This window comes from Xyrauchen texanus, chromosome 28 (genome assembly GCF_025860055.1).
Source record: "Xyrauchen texanus isolate HMW12.3.18 chromosome 28, RBS_HiC_50CHRs, whole genome shotgun sequence".
NCBI lineage: Eukaryota > Metazoa > Chordata > Actinopteri > Cypriniformes > Catostomidae > Xyrauchen > Xyrauchen texanus.
The window spans coordinates 23,717,301-23,736,159 of NC_068303.1; the positions used below are offsets into that span (position 1 = coordinate 23,717,301).

At 38.6% G+C, this 18,859-nt stretch overlaps 1 protein-coding gene across 4 annotated transcripts in view; it reads right to left on the reverse strand.

Moving 5' to 3' along the window:
- Positions 1–17,178, reverse strand: part of nmu (neuromedin U) — a 37,660-nt gene extending 20,482 nt beyond the window's left edge. For 3 of the 4 annotated variants that reach the window (XM_052096232.1, XM_052096230.1, XM_052096228.1), the window contains exon 1: positions 17,015–17,178. The gene's annotated coding sequence lies outside the window, so the exon portion shown is untranslated. The remainder of the gene's footprint in view (positions 1–17,014) is intronic. The other variant, XM_052096229.1, reaches the window with a different exon arrangement.
- Positions 17,179–18,859: the final 1,681 nt, after the last annotated feature.

An 18,859-nucleotide genomic window follows, 5' to 3' on the forward strand; every position in this document is an offset into this window, starting at 1 on the left:
CAACCAGTTTCCATGACAGTAGGTGGTTATGATTTCCTTTCAACATTCCAGAAGTCTCACTGAGCCCAGGGGGCTTCTTTGAAATTGCATAACTTACTCAATGTGACAAGTGTCACTGTGTAACCCATTAGTGACATTGTCACTTATTTCCCAAGTGGCTACATTATTTGTTTTACAGTGTGTGTTCTTTATCTATTATGTTTGTAAAGAAAAAGTTTTCTCACTTTACTCTGAAATGTATAGTACTGTATATTAATAAATAACTGGTGTAGGTCTCATCCAGAGAATTTATGTTTTCTTTTAAGACTCTAAAGGGGGAAATTAAGATTGAATGAAAATCATGGGCAAAGCTGGTGCAGAATCTCAGACTGCAATCAAACGTGTGGAAACTAATAAAGAATGGCATCAAGCATTCATTGTGGTTTACAAAAGACTAAAGCCACCACATGTTGCATCAATCTCCCTTTTTCAAGCAAGTCTGAAATGTCCTTTGAACTGGGAACTATTTGGCAATAGCACTGGAAAAGAAACAGTTATAATGGATTTGGCAATAATGTGCCCCTTGAAAGCTATAATTTTATTAGATAACTGTCCATATTATATTGGACTAGCTTGTGTCAGTGGGCTATCTGTAATGCATTACATCAATCAGGTTATCTGGGAAATTGTAAATTAGTTTAGGATGTGATAATACAAAAGATAAAATTATTTATTATAAATGAGATATCCATTTATTTGTCCTTGATATGAAATAATGCATAATTAAAATACATTGTTTGGTGGCCAAAAATAGCCTTAAAAAGACACTACAGGTCCCAACAAGAGTGGTTGAGATAAAAGCTTTGCCACATTTACCTTTACACAGCGAAATTTAGCGGGCAAAATGAAAATCTGCGCAATCAGGAATTTCGCCTGATAGAATTCCTGTGGTGAATACATTTGCATTTATCAGACATTTGTGAATTTTGTGTGGGATTCAACAACTTCTTCACTTGCAGAAATTTCCCAGTGCAAAGGTAAATGTGACCAAGCCTTAACCCTTGAATTCACTAACAGGTCAAGTACCACTGTTGTACTTAGAGAGATTAACCCAGCTCATTAAATCTCAGCTCAATAGTCACAATTTGCACATTTACTCCCCAATAACTGTTTTAACTCACTAATTTACAAATGTAAAATGTATTATTATTATAAACAGTAAATGCTCCAAATTTACATTAGAATATATGCATGTACATTATGTATTTATGTATGTGCGTGTGTGTGTGTGTGTGTGTGTTAGGCCAGGATTCAAACCCTGATCGTCTGGCACTATTAATGACATTTTAACATTGTCAGAACCATATCACCTCTATGGAGGATGTAATAAACATTAAGACTGAATGTTAAATTTAAGTTAATGTAAATCAGCGTTAAAAGTTCACAAGGGTCAAATACTTAGGAGAACGCTGATCATGCCACTAATTAGCATGCTAGCACCACCTGTTTCTCCATTGATTCACTCCCTACTCAAGCACTTCGTGTTCTCAGTATCTTTGCTAGATTGTTGTTTGATGTGTAGAAACTTACCTCACACTCTCTGCCTAGTTGGTCCTGTCTCGTGCATCTGTTTGGTTGTCCAACTCTGCCCTCGTGTCAGAAGAGTGGTTGCCTTCCAGTTTGCTGAAGGCTTGTCCTCTGCACTCACAATTCTTCAATGGAGGACTCCTCATCTCTGCCTGTGTGTAAGGAGAGTGATTGCCTTCCAGTCTGCTGGGCGTTGTTCTCTGCACCTCACTACATTTCAACTGAGGATTCCTACGAATCTGCTTCTGACTTCCACAATGCATGCACGTGCCTACAAACATACAGTACTATTCACGGATTTGCCCATTGCCCAGCTATGGCATCCATGCATCCTCAAACTCCTCCCCACAACTGCAGGTGATCAGAGGCTCGTATTCCTCCTTCAACCACTTTTTCAGGTGAGGTCCTGTAGCACATTCCTTTCACAATGTTCCCTGTTCTTCATGTTACAGCTCTCTGCTTTCCTGTCAGAGACTATGAAGGTGGCTTGTGTGATTAATCTCCTAATCGGAAGGGCCGGTGAATGGGGGACTGTCAAGTGAGACAACAGACCACCCTGATGCTCCACGTTTCATGCTTTATCCACAGAGCTCTGCCGAGTTTTTGATCGCTCGGCTCAAGGTCGGGAGGCAGTGAGGGTCTTATCCAGACTGTCTCAAGGAGATCGACGAGTCTCAGATTATGCTATCAAGTTTCGCACTATTGCTGCTTCTTGTGATTGGAACGACCATGCTATGTGGGACCTCCCTGGGGAGGGGCGTGCTTTCCGCCCCATCTGTTGGCAGGTCATCCCCGTCTACCTAGATGAGGGAGGGGACAAGGGGAGGGAAACAGAAATAATTAAAATTGGGGGGGTACTTCCTGTAACAGTGTAGTACCCCCCCCAAAAAACACTGTAAAATTTAAAATAGAGGGAAAAGGCCAATGTAGAGCGGCAGTGAGAGAGAGAGAGGAGCGAGAGATGAAAAAAAAAACACTTACTCGCCAGTTCTCCGATACGCCGTAGCTTGTTCCTCGGCCACTCCTCCACCCTCTAACAGACGACAGCTGCACCTCTCTGGGAGGATCGGAAGCAGTCCTCCAGCCCCTGGCGGACGGAATGCCCTGCCGCGTTCTCGGGGAACAGAAGGGGTCTCAGACCCCGTCACGTTTCAGCAGCTTTTAGTGGACTCCTCCGCCCCTGGCAGCGTCCCTGACCGCTCCAGGCGGTCGGTTAGGAGCCCCTTCTCCCATCACGGTCGGCGGCCGTTCCTCCTCTTCCAGGCGGCAGGGCTCCTCCAGGCGGCTGCTCCGTAGGGGTGGACGGTAGTGCTGAGAACTCTACTACGGCGTATCCCTACTCCTTCCCGGATTTTGGCACCAGTGTAAAGCAGTTTGATGAAAAGGAGGAGGCGAGAACCGGCTTGTCAATATAAATTATATTTTAATGATAAACTTAAACAAAAGACAAACACATACACATGACGGACATGTCCGTAAAGGATCTCTCTCTCCCGCATCATCCTCCGCAGTCAGCCTTTATCCCTCTCGGAGGCTTGATTAGCCTGATAAGGGACCGGGTGTGTATACTCATGACCCGGCCCCGCCCTCCGCCCTGCCACAGAGTCCTTATTGTTTGTCGCACTTAATTATGCTGTCTCCCCTGTCCAGTCTTGTGTTTCATTGCAGGATGAACCAGCAGATTAATCTGGAGAACCGTTGACACACCATGACTTGAGGGTGGTGTTCAGTCAGTCCCACCCTGCAACCCTTCCTCCTCATTGCCCGTACGACTGTGCGATTGAATTGCTTCCTGGCACCTCGCCTCCTTGGGACGGCTGTATTCGCTCTCAGCTCCTGAGAGTGAGGCCATGAACAGGTATATCAATGATAATCTGGCAGCTGGTCTCATCCAACCTTCCTCATCGCTGGCAGTGTTAGGGTTCTTTTTCGTGGAGTAGAAGGATGGCTCACTTAGACCCTATATAGATTATTGGGGGCTGAATGACATAACGGTGAACAATCACTATCCTTTGCTGTTGATGTCCTCATCTTTCGAACTCTTGCAGGGAGCTTTCGTCTTCAAGAATTTGGATTTATGCAATGCTTATCACCTTGTCTGGATCAGGAAGAGGGATGAGTGGAAGATGGAATATAACACCATTTTGAGTGCTTTGAATATTTGGTCATGACTCTCAGTTTGATCTCACTCCCACCGCCTCTCAGGGGCTCATAAACGATGTGCTTAGAGACATGGTTGATTGTTTTGTGTTGCTCTATCTTGATGATATTCTGATCTTCTCCCAGAATATCCAGGACCATGCTAGCACGTCAGTCGGGTGCTTCAGTGACTGCTAGATAATTGGCTGTTTTTCAAGGTGGAGATTTGTACTTTTCATTCATAGTCGGTTCCGTTCTTGGGGGTTATCGTTTCATCCAAGGGAGTGCGCATGGACCCTGCTAAGGTCAGAGCTGTCTCCGATTGGCCAAACCTCATTAGGATTTACAGCCAACTCACCGCACCTCTGACGGATCTCACCTCCACCCGCACTGACTTTGTTAGTCCCCGATACTTTTGTAACTCCCGACCCTGCAAGTTAGTTCATGGTGGAGCTGGATGTGTCTAAAGTTAGTGTTGAAGCGGTCCTGTCGCATTGCTCTTCCTTGGATGGAAAGATTCACCTGTGTGCCTTTTTTCACACCGTTTAACACCAGCAATACGGAACAATGAAATTGGTAACCAAGAATTGCTGGCTGTCCGTTGGCCTTGTGAGAGTGGCGTCATTGGTTAGAGGGTTCGGTGGTATCTTTCGTGGTCTGGACTTCATAAGAACCTAGATTATATCTGTAGAGCCAAACGTTTTAACTCTAGACAGGTTCGCTGGGCACTATTTTTTTCACCTGCTTTAAGCGTGTCAGTTATTTGTTCTGCGGCCAGTTCGGACACATGTGCTAGAGTGGGTTCACTCATCCAATATCGCTTGTCATATAGGGCGAATAGCACCCAGATGCTCATTAGACAACGATTCTGGTGGCCATTGATTGTGCAGGACGTGCGCTGGTTCGTAGCCGCTTGCCTCATTTGCACGAATAATAAGACCTCCTGTAACCCTCCAGCCAGGCTCCTCAACCGCTGTCTGTCCCTTCGAGACCCTGGTCACACATAGCCATAGATTTTTAACTGGTCTCCCCCTTCCATGACAACACAGTCGTTTTGACTGTTGTGGACTGGTTCTCAAAGGTGGCTCATTTCATTCCCCTCCCCAAATAATTCACAGCGAGGGAGAGAGCAGTAGCAGTTATTAACCACATCTTTCGCATTCATGGCCTCCTGGTTGATGTGGTTTCTGACAGAGGCCCCCAGTTTGTGTTGTGTGTTTGGGCTGAATTCTGTTGACAGCTGGGTGTCCCCAGTGCCCAATATGTGGCCTCCTGTAAACCATCTTCTTGGAGTGATCATTTAGTCTGGTTTGAGTACACCCACAACACCTTGCAGTCATCATCTATGGTGTTATCACATTTCCAGTGCAGCCTCGGTTATCAGCCCCCTCTGTTCCCTGCACAAGAACCTGACGTTGAGGTCCCATCTGCCCATCTTTACTGTCACTGCTCCGGTGAGTTTGTTGGTTTGCTCTGTGTGTTTTGTTGTTTTCCCGGTGCCAGAATCCTCAGTCTTCACCAGCACAGTGGAAGTTGATATTTATAGTTAATAAATAATTTGAACTGTTCCTCTGCTCTTGGGTAAAACTGATATATCAGTCTACCTATATTACAGAGTTATAAAACCCTAAACCAGTGATCGGTTAATTGTTTACACAACAAAAGTGTGATGCCATCACATGTCATAAATTAACTGTCAATATCATAGCGTGCTTTCACTGACTTATCTTATGACAGTTTGTTTAAAATTTCTGATTGTGATCCCTTATCCAACGTCGATGTTCTAGACTGTCGCCACATTAAAGGGTAACTAAACACCTGCTCAGAGTCTGACTCCACCCACTAGAAATATTTGAAAATGCAGGAAAAGTGGGCAGACCCCGGCGGGGATATAGGGAACGAACCGAGTGCGGGGTGGGGGTGCACCTGAGACTCATAGTGACGGATTAATTGACAGCTGCTGTCAGACTCTATGTTATTATTATTCCTCACACGGTCGCAAGACGACATGTACATGAATCTGGCGTGGTGAGCTGGAACCTGCTTACGTCAGCTGTCACCGCTTACGTCACGAAGTACCGCAACAGCCAATAGGAAAATTCAACTGCAGTAGCCACCGTTCAACCTGCAGAGGGCAGCACTCAGACGTTTTTACACCATATATTGTACAATTAAAACACTTTATACAAAATGTCAAAAAAATTACTTGAATCAATGACCAGTACTAATACAGCCCCATGCTTACAGATCATTAACTAAAAAAAGTTGGTTTAGGGTTTAGTTACCCTTTAACAAAATAAATGTCAGTGTAGAATACAAAGACACTTTCAGCCATCCACCCACTATGCATCTATTCCAGTGTGAAAAGCTGTTTATTGGTAAGGTTGATGTTCTGTGGTCTGACAGCTTTCATTATGTTCAGCTTGTACACTTCACAGTCAACAGGCCAATCGTGTTGATTTGAATGTTTTGACTTTCATTCACAACTACCAAAAGCAAATCAAGTCACATAAGGCACAACTGAATTGACAAATGAACAATGTGTTTACTTGTTGCCCAGAGGCAGATAGTGTTGTGTATTGATTCCAATGAAGAGTGCTTGTGCGTGCATTTTTTATGCCACTTTTTCAAAGTCTATTTTCAGAGTGCATGTGTGAGCTTTTAATATCCAGTTGACATTCTCGTAAATAAGTAAGCTGCAAAGGGAGAGCATTAAGTTCAGTTCAGTTCAGTTCAGTTTCAGTTTATTGTCCCCTAAGGGAAACTTGTCTTGCAGCCAGGTAAACATACAAGTGACACAACAGGTAGCCTAAACACCACATACACATATCAATAAACAACACAACTACTAGTTAAAAACACTGTTACAGTATTACCCATCTATGTCATAGAATTGTGCAAATTTAGCAACCGAATTGCACTTGGTATAAAAGAGTTCTTAGTCCTATTGGACTTAAAACAAGGGACTCTAAATCTCCGACCTGAGGGGAGGACCTCAAAAGAACAATGAAGGGGATGATTTACACAGTCCAATATGGCATCTGCTTTCCTCATAACCTGCCTCTCATAAATATTTGTCAAGGAAACCTGTGGACAGCCTATTAATTTACCAGCCACCTTCACAATATGGCGTAGATTATTTTTCTCCCTCAGGCTGATGCCCCCATACCAGGCAATAAAAGCAAAAGTAAGAACAGATTCAATAAAAGATTTATAAAATAAATACAGGATAACCTTATCGACATTAAAAGAATTAAGCTTCCTTAGGAAGTACAATCGTTGTTGTCCCTTTTTGCAGATAATCTCTGTATTAATGTCAAATTTGAGTTTACTGTCTATCACAGTACCCAGGTATTTATACTGCTCTACCACCTCTATGCTTATTCCTTTTATATATGTGGGTAGAGGAGAACCAGGTTGTTTTCTCCTAAAATCTATAAACATATCCTTGGTTTTAGAGGTGTTAAGCTGGAGAAAAGAACTGTCGCACCAACTGACAAACTCATCGACCACTGGCCCATGCTGAGATTCATGTTTCTGCAGTAAACTGACAATAACTGTATCATCAGCATATTTCAGGATGTGTCTATTACTATACTGGCTCCTACAATCGTTAGTGTAGAGGATGTATAGTAGAGGTGAAAGTACACAACCCTGCGGGGAGCCAGTGGAAGAGACACGCCTCTCAGAAAGACAACCATTCACCTTAACTCGCTGTGTTCTATTTGTTAAAAAATCCATAATCCAGCTCACAAGATTACTCTCAATATTAAATTCTGATAATAATTTACTAACTAAGACATGTGGCTGGATAGTATTAAAAGCAGAAGAAAAATCTAAAAACAAAAGCCTGGCTCTAAATGTCTATAAAGCAGATCTAAAAGTGCAATCTGTGCATCCTCTACCCCCCTGCTAGCCCTGTATGCAAATTGGCTGGGGTCCAGGGCCCCACCCACCCTGAACAGCAGAAGTCGCTTTACAATCCTCTCAAATGACTTCATGACCAGTGAAGTCAATGCCACTGGTCTGAAGTTATTTAATGTACTTACAGAGTTGCCCTTTGCCACTGGAACTATAATAGACTCTTTCCAAACCATTGGGACCCTTCCCTATTCCCAGGACATCTCAAAGATGTCAACAAACACCCCGCAGAGCTGCTCTGAACAGCACTTCAACAATCTCCCAGTAATTCCATCTGGTCCTGGACTCTTATTTACCTTAGTTCTATTAAATACATACCTAACCTCCTCCTTTGTAATTGAGAAAGGAATGGATTCTACCTGGGCCTGTTCCTCGATTAATTTCTTTAGTTTGTCTGAAAAGTCATGAATATCAAAACATGAAAAAAAGATGTTCAACGCTTCAGATAACTCGCAAATTTATACATTGCCAATTGGACTGGTTTATTATGTGTTTTTTGCAAACCTATCATCCTTTTCACACCATCCCATGCTACCTTCAAGTTGTTACTGCCCAATCTTTCCTCTATCTTATTTTTATATTGCAATTTAGCCTTCTTGGTTTCTGCTCTGACCTCCTTAGTTGCCTCCCTAATTTCACGCTCATTCCAATTATGAAAAGCCCTATGTTTTTTCATTAACACTTGTTTCAGTGAGCTAGTGACCCATGGCTTATTATTTGCATACACTTTGACATACTTTTTGGGAATAATAAAATCCACACAAAAAGAAATACGCAAAGCCGCTGATTGAGAAATCTGTGTCGGTGTCTTTAGACGACAGCCACGTCTCACTGAAGGCCATAATACAGGCGTTCCTGTATTCCTGTAAATAGTTCGAGTTTGCTTGAAGCTCATCAATCTTGTTTCTGAGCGACTGAGCATTTGCGAGTATTATTGAAGGGAGCGGAATACGGCGTATTTTTTGTCGTTTTAACCGAAGTCGGACGCCATCTCTCCTTCCTCGCTTCCTCTCTTTGCGAGAGTTTTTGCGATCATTTCCAGGAGACCTGTGCCTAGAGATCTCAGCTAGAATGAATGGTTTACAATACAGACATGTTAACTGAGATAATTTAAGTTTGCCTCGAGTAAGTTCTAACAAAAATCTCTGCCTCAAATAAAGTCAGAAACTTCATAGTTTGGTCGTTTAAATGTAGATGTGTCATTAGAATGTAATGATTAACTAATCTTGACAATCGCACTATTAAGTTGTCGATAGTCATATGTGAATATTGGTAAATAACCAGTTAAAGCTAATTTTCATACAATAGCTCCTGTTTATTTTCTGTTATTTTCTGTTTTAGAAGGACAGTTTTATTTAAGTGTGCTATAAGGTCAGGGCCTGTGTATCTCAGCAAGTAAAGATGCTGACCACCACCCCAGAAGTTCGTAAGTTCGAATCCAGGGCATGCTGAGTGATTCCTGCCAAGCAACCAAATTGGCCCGGTTGCTAGGGAGAGTAGAGTCACATGGGGTAACCTCATCCTGGCAGCTATAATGTGGTTTGCTCTGGGTGGGGCGCATGGTGAGTTGTGCGTGGATGCCACAGAGAATAGCGTGGGCCTCCACACGCGCTTTGTCACCATGGTAACACGTTCAACAAGCCACGTGATAAGATGTGCTGATTGATGCAGAGGCAACTGAGATTTGTCCTCCACCACCCAGATTTAGTGCAATGAACACGGGTCATTGCACTATTAATTATATACACAGGTGGAAGACTGTCAGTTCTGTTTTTAGTCCTAGATGTGAATAGCATATATGAACATGAAAATATTAAGAGATAATTTGTTAGCTTTAAACCAATGATCAATATTAGACAGCTCTGTATTTACAATGAATTTGTAAATACAGAGTTGCTAAGTAAGGATTATAACTACCACAAGCATGTGAGTGTATACAAAAATGCTAGAGCTTGGAGGAGCACCCTACATTTTGGAGATTAGTTTGCGCAGTCATACACCCAACATAATAGCATATTAGCTGAACCGTCTTTACATAAATTGCATTTGTAACATTTGCACAATAGTTAAAAAGAGAGATGGCCAGCTGTGTAATACAGGCCTTTCAATAGCAGAGTAATAACTGATTACCTAATTGAGCACAGACACTAATTTAAACACAGTACAGCCTTATTAAATCCTTACGTTGCTTAAATTATCCCTCATTTCCTTACATCAATAACATGAAAATGAAACTATTGTATCCATCTGCAAAATAAGAAAAAATGTTTTCATGGGCTATGATGAAAAATTTAAAATCAACTATACGCTTTTCATAATCTAACCACAAATGTGGCTATAGTACAATGTATTTGCAAGAAATGAAGCTTATATAAAGTAAAATGAAGATAAATATGCCTGGCAGAGTTAAAAAAATATATGGCCTTTCAAAATTATATGTAAGTGGTGGGGTTTTTTGGTTTGATAAAAAAAAATATATATTGTTAGTTATTATATGACAAAACATAAATACCAACCTTTGTATAGACCAAAATATACAAAATTATATACAATCCGTGTTTATAGTTTACTTTCAAAGTGGCTGGCTGCTCAGTTTATGGTAAAAGCATAATGAGTGTGAATGTGATTGAATTACAACAATAGCTGCTTAATTACACCTGTAAGTGGTGTTAAAGGAATAGTTCACCTCAAAATAAAAATTAAAAATTATAAATAAAAATAATTTACTCTGACTTTCTGTCTTATGTGGAATTTTTTTTTTTTTTAATGAATTACATTTTGATTTGAACTATCACACTGAATCATAAGTGGATAGGCAATTGAAAACAGCTTTACTATAGAAACTGTTAGCCAAATCATAATGACTGCTACACCTTACTGAACTGTTGTTGTGAGTATGCAAGTGCATGCAAAAAAATGCAAATTATTTTATCTCCTTTTTACGTTTTGCTCTGCTAATTATCAAGAGATCTTGCTTAATAAACATTAATAGCATGAATATGGAAATTATAAAATAAACTTAATTTGGAGCACAAATTATCTCAAATGAAACACAACTGACACAAATCTCAAATAAACAACTTTGTCAGCTTCTTTTGTGCAAGAAATTATGTTCTGGACTGCACATTAGATCTCATTTCAAATGGATTGCCGAAAAGTCCATACTCCATAGTTTTAAGAAATAGTCCACCCAAAAATGGAAATTCTATCATAATTTACTCACCCTCATGCCATCCCAGATGTGTATGAATTAATGTATGCTGCAAACAAATATTTTTAGCAGAGACAAGCACCATAAAATGTATCCAGTGGTTTAATCCATATCTTTAGAAGTGATATAATAGGTGTGGTTAAAGAAACAGATCAATATTTATGTCCTTTTTTTACTATAAATCTCCACTTTTTCAGATGTGAAAGTGAAACTAAACAAGCACCACATTAGATCAGATGTGAAAGTGAAAATGGAGATTTACACCCAAAAAAGGACTTATATATTTATCTGTTTCTCACCCATACTTATAATATCGCTTCTGAATATACAGATTTAACCACTGGAGTCTAATGGATTATATTTATGCTGCTTTTATCTGCTTTTTGGACCTTCAAATTTCTGGCCACCATTCACTTGCATTAAAAGGATCAACAGAGCTGAAATATTCTTCCAACGTTTTTTTTTTTTGTCCTTTCTTTTTTCTCTTCTTTCTTATATTATCACTCACCCCCCACCCCAGTGAAAACACAGTTGTGTATCTATAATCCCCTTTCTCATCCTCCATTACCACTGATTAATAAAATGAGCTTTTCCTTTTCTCATGCCTTTTCTATTTACTAGAATCCAGTGTAAAACCAAAACATTTCATTGAGCCTGTTTGTTTCATATAATGCCCTCTTTATTTTTATTAAGTACTAGAATATAACTGCTACCAGTATTATTTATTGTATTCCTCCTAAATAAATCCATACCGATGCTCACTTAACACATGCCAACATGATCAATGACTCCTGATCCTTTCATGCAATGCCGAATATGACCACAAGAGTGCAGAAAAGCCTTTTCTAGGTAGCTGCTTAAAGCTAAACAAAGTTTCTCTGCTAAATCAGCTGGCTTTCAAGGCAAACAGTGTCTACTTGGGCTTAAAGATAAGATCATTTTTGGTCAAATAAATGTAATGCATCCCATTGATGGGTGTGGCAGTGGGTGTCTAGATCTTGCATGTGTGAGAGCATGGAGAAGAAATTGGAAAATAATTTCTTGAAAGGTGCGCTTTTTTACGTTTTTCCTCATTAAATCTTTTTACTCTTAATGGAATTAATTGTTATTTTGAAACACACACACACACACACACACATATATATATATATATATATATATATATATATATATATATATATATATATATATATATATATATATATATATACATTATGAATACTCACATTAGATGAATACTCCAGTCATATCAGTAACCTTATAAAAGTGGTTTAATTCTAAATGGAGAGGGTCCGCACATGGGGGCTGCCATGTTAGGATCACATGAATAGTTGAATATTACTCACTTAATCTCAGTAACCATCCTGTTATTTAACACTTTTTCTCACTGATTAAAGTAATCATGGCTGACTGTGAATTGTGAATATCTACGATGCTGCATCCAAGCCGCTAGATGTCATTGTTATTCAAAGTTGACACAAACAAAGATGTTACTAAGTGCATCTTTATAGACCTTTTTCGCGGATTGTGATGATGCGTTTCTGCTTTATTTAGCAGCGTAAATCTAGCACTTTTTTATATGATATAATTTTTTTTATATATATATATTGAGTGTAATTTATAACATTATTCTTTGTGTTATATTACCCTGGAATTCGTTTTAAAAAATGAATTACCTCAGCTGCGAGGGTGTTTCGATTACAGCTGCTGAGAGAGTGACAGTAAATTTGGCTTCTTCTCCCATTGGACTGTCTTAATCCACCGCTCTCTATTTTTTCTTCTTCTGGAAAGTCATTCAAATGTAATTGTGGACTTTTTCTTTTGCTCTTGGAACTAATGGTTAAGTGAAAATAATATTCGCTGAGGTCTCCCATTCACCGCTGTCAAAATGTACCCCTGCAATCGCTTACTTCCGCGTTCCTAAACCCGGAGGGTGGAAAAAGATCTACTGGATTAGAAACATACAAATAAATATACAACAGTTTATCACTGGTGGGGTGACCATACGTCATCTTTTTCCCGGACATGAACTCTTTTTCGGACCTTATAAAAGCGCTAACATAAACTCATTTCATGAATTAAAAAAGGTCACTGTGAAACCATTTCCTGTAACATAAAATGTTTTAATATTCTCAATTTTGTCCATTTGCAGGTGTTTCCCCACCTTCGCCCTGAATGTGACTGGGATATAATCCAGCACCCTTGTGACTCTACAAAGAATAGGATGGATGGAAAAATTTCAGCCAAAAAAAAATAAATTTTTTAAAAATGACGGAGGACTTGTGTATGGGAAATATACACATTGTTGTTGAGAGCACTAGTGGAGTGCTTGAGGAGTTTCACCTACATATCAGGAGCATTAACTTTGTAAAATTGAAAAAAACAAAAAACAAAAATGGCTTACATTTACCTGAGGCAAAGAGACAGCTGCAGGGAGACAGTAAATTACTCTGCTCCAACCAAAGACCATCTCTCCAAATGATGCCATACTAATGAGCCTCAGATGTTTATTGGCACAACTTGTTTGTGGGGGGGAACAGGGAAAAAAAGTTGGAGTGGTAGAACTGATTATCATTGCTTGATGTAGCAAAAGAAAAAAAGCCAATTTGACAAAGTTAACTACTTAAAAATCAAGAGAATTCCTTTCTGACTTTCTACACAGCACATTTATCATATAGAGATTTACCAATATTGTTTGTTTAATAGTACTGTTTCATGGTGTTACAAATTATTTTTGTTTATGTATCTAATAACTGACATGCAAACCTACTATAAATTTTTGTTTAAGTTGTGCTTTTCTGCAAACTAATAACTTGGTTATTTGTTTAAAACATATGCACAAAAATAATATGCAGTGGGAATCTGTTATTAATGATAATTAAAGGGTAAGTTCATTCCCAAAATAAACATTCTCTCATCATTTACTCACCCTCATCCCAGATGTGTATGACTTTCCTTCTTCTGCTGAACACAAACAAAGATATTTAGAAGAAAATCACAATGCAAGTGAATGGTGACCAGAACTCCAAAAGCTCCAAAAAGCAGATAAAGTCAGCATAAACATAATTATTAAGACTCTAGTGGTTAATTGTCTTCTGAAGCAGCCCAGTTGGTTTTGGGTGAGGGTTGTTTTTTTTTTTTTTTACTCTACATCTTGACAACAGTCTCCTTGGAAATAATGATGTCAAGCTTGATCACACTTCCTATAGTGCCATCTATGCATCAAGCACTAAGAAAGTGTAATCGAGCTTGAAATCATAGTCTTGCATAAAGACTGCAATTACAGGATGTAAAGTGAAAAAGGAGTTACATTTTGGTCTGGTCTTACCCAAAGCCAACTGGATAAATTTAGGAGACATGGATTAGACCACTGGAGTCTTGTTGATTACTTTTATGCTGCCTTTATATGATTTATGGACATTCAAAGTTTTGGCCACCGTTCACTTGCATTGTATGGACCTACAGAGCTGAGATATTCTTTAAAAAAAAAAATTGTTTTTGTTTTCAGCAGATGAAAGAAAGTCATACACTTTAAATTATGTAAATGAGTAAATGATGAGAGAATTTCCATTTTTGGGCGAACTCTCCCTTTAATAGAAAGAACAAATATTATCAATTATCCATGCCGTTATATACAGAATACATAAAGCTGTTTTGCAATCTAAATCGCAAATTTATTTTCATCGTTTATCATTTTGGGCTGTGCTACACTTAAAATACAATGTGTTTTTTCACTTCAGAATCAATGGCTGTAACATAAAAAGTAATTATGCAAGCAATAGGCTACAAGTAAAGTACTTTACCTGTGAATTGCCTGATGGGTGCTATTATTTAGAGACTTACCAAATGGTACTATTTATTTTTAGACCTAATATTAAAACACAATAACCGATTTTGTAGAAAAGTGTCAATTTTCAGTCAAACCGATTATTTATATTACCATGATGTCCCTGGAGACCTAGCAATTAACAGCTGGCCTTATGTCAAAATGCTGAGTTCAGCTCATTAATAAACTTTCCAGGTTATGGCAATCTGGCAACATCAATTTTCCTGGAAAGACAAGGGCTCTGAATTGGGCCATGTGTCTCTTCGGCAATTAACAGCTGGTGAGAAGAGCCATGCCTTTGTTATGCAACTCTTTTCCCATTGATCTTTCTGTCACATTAGGCCCATCAGCAATCAGTCACTCTTCAATCATGGAGAGAGCTCTGGGCTGAAAACCACTAAACGGTCTGCTAGGCTGTAATCATAAAATCATGTTGTGAGCCCTCCTGTCTGCATAATAATCAACCATTGATAAAAACAGGGCTGTATACTGAATTCTGCAGAAACTCTTTTTTTTGTGCCAATTATCATGGTCATAGCCATAGCCAAAAACAAACATAAGAATGCTATTTCATAATTTTAGACATACGTTGTGAGTAGCGGATAATGTGAAGAACCAGTCCAAGCTATGTGAGTATGACAATCAAAAAAGTGCAACTCCTCTTATCTGTAACATCTTCCACAAGTGATTACTCAAGACTAAAATGCTCCCAAGCATTAAGTGCCTGGTGCAATGAGAAACACAATTTTTGGAACAGTATGTGTAAACACATTTTACGAAATGCATGAAATGCATTTACAAAGAGACTTTGTGTTGTCCAGTTTTAATTAAAGGAGCTGTTTGCTCTGGACACTTGGAAGTGGATCCAGAAGGGAATCTTTGCTAAAGCCACAACAATTGCACGTTTGCAAAGACAAAGCTGATTCTGAGAATATGGGTGTTTTTAGTAGTCAACATCAACCCTGTTTTAGTATTCAACCCTGTTCGCAAACCATTTAATTCTGCAATGTGGCAGATTTCCGAGTGAAGCAAGATATCCATCAGAATATGATTGGTTCTTGCGCTTTTTTACAACAATAAAATTAACTAAAGCGACACAATTCAAGAACATTTAGTCACAACTTGATTTCACTGCATTTTATTTATTTAAATGTGTGAAAATGGAAGCATAGTGTGAATACTATTTGTGGTGTTCATGTTGCATTGATGAAACTTTCCCAGCATGCTTTTCATGGGACTTGATAGAGAGAATAAATGTTCAAATTAAGTGTTATTTTATGTGTTTTTGTGCTAGATGAATACAAAAGGGGATACTTGTTGTTGAGATTTAGAAGAGTTTCTGTTATGTTGGAGTTTTGGGGGTTACCATTATGGTGAAGATTAGAGCTTATGACAATTCATAAATCAAAGCTCAGTTACAAATACATACTTGGAGTGCTTTAACCAGCATGCATTTAGCATGCTAACCTCCAGTTTCACTAGGTAGTACATAAAGAAATATAAAATATTTATTTAAGTAACACTGATATGTCTAATTTTTTAGGATTCGCCCAATTCAGATTATTTCTACACAAAATTATTCATTATTGTCACTAAACATTATTATTGTTTAGATTAACTAGTACATTTCTTGGGTTTACCCACATCAACTAGGTTCTTTCTACACAAAGTGATTGTGTTGAGTAATTTTATGGAAAAAAAAACTAATTTCAAACACATGGAAGGAACCACTGTCCACGACTGAATCACAAACAAAGATTTTTAGAAGAATATATTTCAGCTCTGTAGGTCCGTGCAATGCAAGTGAATGGTGGCCAGAACTTTGAAGCTCCAAAAAGCATATAAAGGCAGCATAAAAATAATCCATACGATTCCAGTGGTTTAATATATGTCTTCTAAAGCAATGCAATCACTTTGGGTGAGAAACAGATCAATATTTAAATCCTTTTTCAGAATGTGAAATTGGAGATTTATAGTAAAGATTTACTTAAATATTGATCTGTTTCTCACCCACACCTATTATATCACTTCTGAAGACATTAATTGAACCACTGTAGTTGTGTCGATTATTTTAATGCTGTATTTGTGTGCTTTTTGGTGCTTCAAAGTTCTGGCCACCATTAACTTGCATTGTCTGGACCTACAAAGCTGAAATATTCTTAAAAAAAATATTTGATTGTGTTCTGCAGAATAAAGAAAGTCATGCACATCTGGGATGGGGTGAGGGAGAGTAAATTATGAGTGCTTTTGCACTTTCGGGATAACTTTTTAAAGGTGAACCTTTAAAGGTGGGGTATGTGATTTGCAAAACGGCCGGCAGATTTTGAAAATACACAACTCTAAGGTCCTACCTTCTCTCCTCCAACGCTGGCCCTGACTCCACCCATTCGAAAAACATGGACGCGCAATCATGCACGAGCGAAAACTCAGATGCGCAGTGTTCTAGACTCACTAGTCAAACAGTGCATTCACCTGTCAGACAATTTTTCAGAGCAAATTGTTGACACAGCAGGAGGAGGGGTCGCATACCACTCTTGAAAGGTGTAGAGCTGATTTTCTCATAACTGTAAAAAAAAAGAACATCGCCAGCCCTGGCGTCTGTACAGCGGTCTTCTATTCAAAACAGGATTCATAGAAATGTGGAACAACCCCACTAGCACTATAAAAGCTCTATTCTCCATACATAAATACAATCGCTTCCTGTTACTGGGTCACGAGCTTGAGTATGCGCACGAACGGGACACGCGCGCCAGGGTGGTGGGGGAGGGGGCATGGTACGACCGTTTGATTGACACATTTTCTGTCCAATGATTCTAGATGGTCTTGAAAATGATTGGCTGGAGTTTTTCGAGTCCTGCCCGTTCCACAGACGATTAAATTGCTTAATTTTCATTTCAGTGCTTCTAATTTACAGCCAGTAAGTGGGTTAGGAATAGGATTTCAAGTTATTTTGAAAAAATGGTCAAAAAAGAAAATAACATACCCCACCTTTAAACAAGATAAATCAAATGTATCTTGTTTTAAGGATTTTTTCTATTTTTTACAGGAAAACAATATAAACTTTATTATCAAGAATATGATTTTTGCCCTAATATCAAAAGTCTTACTAGAAAAAAATAAATTATGATCTAATGTGGATTTCCTTGATAAAAAAAATATGATCATGTCTGGTAACATGTGCAAGTAAAATGGCTAGAAATAGTATTTTATCTCAGTGTAAAGCTGACAATTTACTCCAAACTTACTTCTCTGTCTGCTCGTATGAATGTAACACATCATAAGAAAGTGTTTCACTGCTGTTGAAATGCACTTTGGATCATTTATATGTATAAATGTTTTCCATCTGAAAGTACTAAATATGAAATGACCCAAATAACAATAAAATGCAGAGTAATCTCTTCAGTAATCAAAATACGATTTAAATTGTAACTGTAGTGGAATACAGTTACTTATATTTTGTATTTTAAATACGTAATCCCGTTAAATGTATTTTGTTACTCCCCCACCCTGTAGGTTATTATCAGTACCACAATTTGTCTATCAAACAATGAGCCACCAGTACTGTACAGTCTGAACAGCCAACACAAGTGTTAACCTGCAATTGTTACCTTAAGGAGCTATTTCTACTTGATCTAACTCTTAAAGCTGAAGCATAAAACATTTTCAGCATTAAAATAATGTCTCCTATACAAGTTTAAAATTCAGAGAGAACTAAGACATTCATAGATTCGTTTTCTCAAACTGTAAACACTGTGTCTCAGTGACACTATAAAATTCTTGTGTTTATTTTGAGCGACTGCTTAGACCCGCTCCAACAACGTTACTCAACCAATGGCGTGAGTTGGGGGGTGGGAATATCTGACTGTTTGAACAACTGCAGAAAGCAGTTTTAAAAACATACTTTATTTTTGCAATTCCATTCGGTGGCGCTAGTGTCGCAGAAATTATCAGTTTAAAATGACTTGAATATAACCGGTTAATTTAGATGTTACCACATGAAACACTTATTTTTCAGTGTATTTGCCTCATATAGAAAAGATTAATGGCTATTACTTCAATGAGCCTTAATTAACAAATCACATCTGCCATTTTTTTTATTGTTTTGGTGTGTGTGTGTGTGTGTGTGTGTGTGTGTGTGTGTGTGTGTGTTGTGTGTTTTTAGCCATTTCACAGTAAAAGTTATTTTGTGTTCATTA